Raw genomic sequence first — 4,983 nt, 5'->3', positions numbered from 1 at the left:
GAACATTTTCCGGTGGCCAAAATAGGACTTCCCATATATAAATCTTTACCTCCGGACCATTCTGGAACTCCTCGTGACGTCCGGGATCTCATCCGGGACTCCGAACAACATTCGGTAACCACATACAAACTTCCTTTATAACCCTAGCGTCATCGAACCTTAAGTGTGTAGACCCTACGGGTTCGGGAACCATGCAGACATGACCGAGACGTTCTCCGGTCAATAACCAACAGCGGGATCTGGATACCCATGTTGGCTCCCACATGTTCCACGATGTCAAGGACTCAATTGATCCCGTATACAATTCCCTTTGTCTAGCGGCATTGTACTTGCCCGAGATTCGATCGTCGGTATGTCGATACCTTGTTCAATCTCGTTACCGGCAAGTCTCTTTACTCGTTCCGTAACACATCATCCCGTGATCAACCCCTTGGTCACATTGTGCACATTATGATGATGTCCTACCGAGTGGGCCCTGAGATACCTCTCCGTTTACACGGAGTGACAAATCCCAGTCTCGATTCGTGCCAACCCAACAGACACTTTCGGAGATACCTGTAGTGCACCTTTATAGCCACCCAGTTACGTTGTGACGTTTGGTACACCCAAAGCATTCCTACGGTATCCGGGAGTTTGCACAATCTCATGGTCTAAGGAAATGATACTTGACATTAGAAAAGCTTTAGCATACGAACTACACGATCTTTGTGCTAGGCTTAGGATTGGGTCTTGTCCATCACATCATTCTGCTAATGATGTGATCCCGTTATCAATGACATCCAATGTCCATGGTCAGGAAACCGTAACCATCTATTGATCAACGAGCTAGTCAACTAGAAGCTTACTAGGGACATGGTGTTGTCTATGTATCCACACATGTATCTGAGTTTCCTTTCAATACAATTATAGCATGGACAATAAACGATTATCATGAACAAGGAAATATAATAATAATAACTAATTTATCATTGCCTCTAGGGAATATTTCCAACAGTCTCCCACTTGCACTAGAGTCAATAATCTAGTTCACATCGCCATGTGATTAACACTCACAGGTTACATCGCCATGTGACCAACATCCAAAGAGTTTACTAGTGTCGTTAAACTAGTTCACATCATCATGTGATTAAGACTCAATGAGTTCTGGGGTTTGATCATGTTTTCCTTGTGAGAGAAGTTTTAGTCAACGGGTCTGTAGTATTCAGATCCGTATGTACTTCGCAATTCTCTATGTCATATTGTAAATGTTGCTTCCACGTTCCACTTGAAGCTATTCCAAATGGTTGCTCCACTATACGTATCCGGTTTGCTATTCAGAGTCATTCGAATAGGTGTTAAAGCTTGCATCGACGTAACCCTTTACGCCGAACTCTTTATCACCTCCATAATCGAGAAACATTTCCTTATCCCTCTAAGGATAATTTTGACCATTGTCCAATGATCCGTTCCTGGATCATTCTTGTACCCCTTGACTGATTCATGGCAAGGCACACTTCCGGTGCGGCACACAACATAGCATACTATAGAGCCTACGTCTGAAGCATAGGGGACGGCCTTTGTCCTTTGTCTCTCTTCTGCCGTGGTCGAGCTTTAACTCTTAACTTCATACCTTACAACTCAGGCAAGAACTCCTTCTTTGACTGATCCATCTTGGACACCTTCAAGATCATGTCCAGGTATGTGCTCAATTGAAAGTATTATTAAGCATTTTGATCTATCTTATAGATCTCGATGCTTATTGTTCAACTAGCCTAATCCAAGTTTTCCATTGAAAAACACTTTTCAAATAACCCTATATACTTTCTAGAAATTTTACATCATTTCTGATCAACAATATGTCAACAACATATACTCATCAGAAATTCTATAATGCTCCCACTCACTTCTTTGGAAATACAAGTTTCTCATAAACTTTTGTATAAATCAAAAATCTTTGATCATCTCATCAAAGCGTACATTCCAACTCCGAGATGCTTACTCCAGTCCTTAGAAGGATTGCTGGAGCTTTGCATATTTGTTAGCGTCTTTCAGGATTGTCAAAGACCTTCTGGTTGTATCACATACAACCTTTCCTCAAGAAAACTGTCAAGGAAACAATGTTTTGACATCCTATATGCAAGATTTCATAAATAATGCAGTAACTGCTAATCCAATTCCAACAGACTCTTAGCATCGCTACGAGTGAGAAAGCCTCACCGTAGTCAACTCCTTGAACTTGTCGGAAAACATCTTAACGACAAGTCGAGCTTTCTTAATGGTGATTCTTACCATCCTTGTCTGTCTTCCTTTTAAAATCCATCTGTACCCAATGGCCTTATGACCATCAAGTATTTCTTCCAAAGTCATGGATCCTTTCTCGGATTTTATGGCCTCGAGCCATTCGTCGGAATCCGGGCCCACCATCGCTTCTCCATAGCTCGTAGGTTCATTGTTGTCTAGCAACATGACCTCTAAGACAGGATTGCGTACCACTCTGAAGTAGTACGCATCCTTGTCACCCTACGAGGTACGGTAGTGACTTGATCCGAAACTTCATGATCACTATCATAAGCTTCTACTTCAATTGGTGTAGGCGCCACGGGAACAACTTCCTGTGCCCTGCTACACACTAGTTGAAGTGACGGTTCAATAACCTCATCAAGTCTCCACCATCCTCCCACTCAATTCTTTCGAGAGAAACTTTTCCTCGAGAAAGGACCCGTTTCTAGAAACAATTACTTTTGCTTCCGGATCTGAGATAGGAGGTATACCCAACCATTTTGGGTATCCTATGAAGATGTATTTATCCGTTTTGAGTTCGAGCTTATCACGATGAAACTTTTTCACATAAGCGTCGCAGCCCCAAACTTTTAAGAAACGACAACTTAGGTTTCTCCAAACCATAGTTCAAACGGTGTCGTCTCAACGGAATTACGTGGTGCCCTATTAAAGTGAGTGTGGTTGTCTCTAATGCCTAACCCATGAACGATAGTGGTAATTCGATAAGAGACATCATGGTATGCACCATATCCAATAGGGTGCAACTATGATGTTCGGACACACCATCACACTATGGTGTTCCAGGCGGTATTAATTGTGAAACAATTTCCACAATGTCTTAATTGTGTGCCAAAGCTCGTAACTCAGATACTCATCTCTATGATCATATCATAGACATTTTATCCTCTTGTCACAATGACCTTCAACTTCACTCTGAAATTACTTGAACCATTCAATAATTCAGACTTGTGTTTCATCAAGTAAATATACAACATCTACTCGAATCATCTGTGAAGTAAGAACATAACGATATTCACTGCATGCCTCAGCACTCATTGGACTGCACACATAAAATGTGTTACTTCCAACAAGTTGCTATCTTGTTCCATCTTACTGAAAACGAGGCTTTTCAGTCATCTTTCCCATGTGGTATGATTTGCATATCTCAAGTGATTCAAAATCAAGTGAGTCCAAACGATCCATCTGTATGGAGTTTCTTCATGCGTATACACCAATAGACATGGTTTGCATGTCTCAAACTTTTCAAAAACGAGTGAGTCCAAAGATCCATCAACTTGGAGCTTCATCATGTGTTTTACACCAATATGACTTACATGGCAGTGCCACAAGTAAGTGGTACTATCATTACTATCTTATATCCTTTTTGGCATGAAAATGTGTATCACTACGATCAAGATTCAATAAACCATTCCTTTTAGGTGCTAGACCACTGAAAGTATTATTCAAATAAACAGAGTAACCATTATTCTCCTTAAATGAATAACCGTATTGCGACAGACATAATCCAATCATGTCTATGCTCAACGCAAACACAAAATAACAATTATTTAGGTTTAACACCAATCTCGATGGTAGAGGGAGCGTGCGATGCTTGATCACATTAAACTTGGAAACACTTCCAACACATATCGTCAGCTCACCTTTAGCTAGTCTCCATTTATTCTGTAGCTCTTTTATTTCGAGTTACTAACACTTAGCAACCGAACCGGTATCTTAATACCCTGGTGCTACTAGGAGTACTAGTAAATTACACATTAACATAATGTATATCCAATATACTTCTATCGACCTTGCCAGCCTTCTTATCTACCAAGTATCTAGGGTAATTCTGCTCCAGTGGCTGTTCCCCTTATTACAGAAGCACTTAGTCTCGGGTTTGGGTTCAACCTTGGGTTTCTTCACTGGAGCAGCAACTGATTTGCCGTTTCATGAAGTGTCCCTTCTTGCCCTTGCCCTTCTTGAAACTAGTGATTTCACCAACCATCAACAATTGATGCTCCTTCTTGATTTCTAATTTCGCGGTGTCAAACATCGTGAATACCTCAAGGATCATCATATATATCCTTGATTGTTATAGTTCATCACGAAGCTCTAGTAGCTTGGTGGCAATGACTTTGGAGAAACATCACTATCTCATCTGGAAGATCAACTCCCACTCGATTCAAGTGATTTTTGCACTCAGACAATCTGAGCACAAGCTCAACGATTGAGCTTTTCTCCCTTAGTTTGCAGGCTAAGAAAATCGTCGGAGGTCTTATACCTGACGTGGGCACGAGCCTGAAATCCCAATTTTAGCCCTCGAAACATCTCATATGTTCCACGACATTTTGAAAAACGTCTTTGGTGCCTCAACTCTAAACCGTTTAACTGAACTATCACGTAGTTATCAAAACGTGTATGTCCGATGTTTGCAATATCCACAGACGACGATTGGGGTTCAACACACTAAGTGGTGCATTAAGGACATAAGCTTTCTACTGTCCGCATAATCGCTACTGTCAACTTTCAACTATATTTTCTCTAGGAACATATCTAAACAGTGGAACTAAAGCGCGAGCTTACGACATAATTTGCAAAGATCTTTTGACTATGTTCAGGGTAATTAAGTTCATCTCATGAACTCCCACTCAGATAGACATCCCTCTAGTCATCTAAGTGATTACATGATCCGGGTCAACTAGGCCGTGTCCGATCATCACGTGA

The sequence above is a fragment of the Triticum aestivum genome, chromosome 3B (assembly GCF_018294505.1).
Source record: "Triticum aestivum cultivar Chinese Spring chromosome 3B, IWGSC CS RefSeq v2.1, whole genome shotgun sequence".
Classification (NCBI taxonomy): Eukaryota; Viridiplantae; Streptophyta; class Magnoliopsida; order Poales; family Poaceae; genus Triticum; species Triticum aestivum.
The sequence above is the reverse complement of the archived record's forward strand: the minus strand, read 5'-3'. Positions refer to the sequence as shown.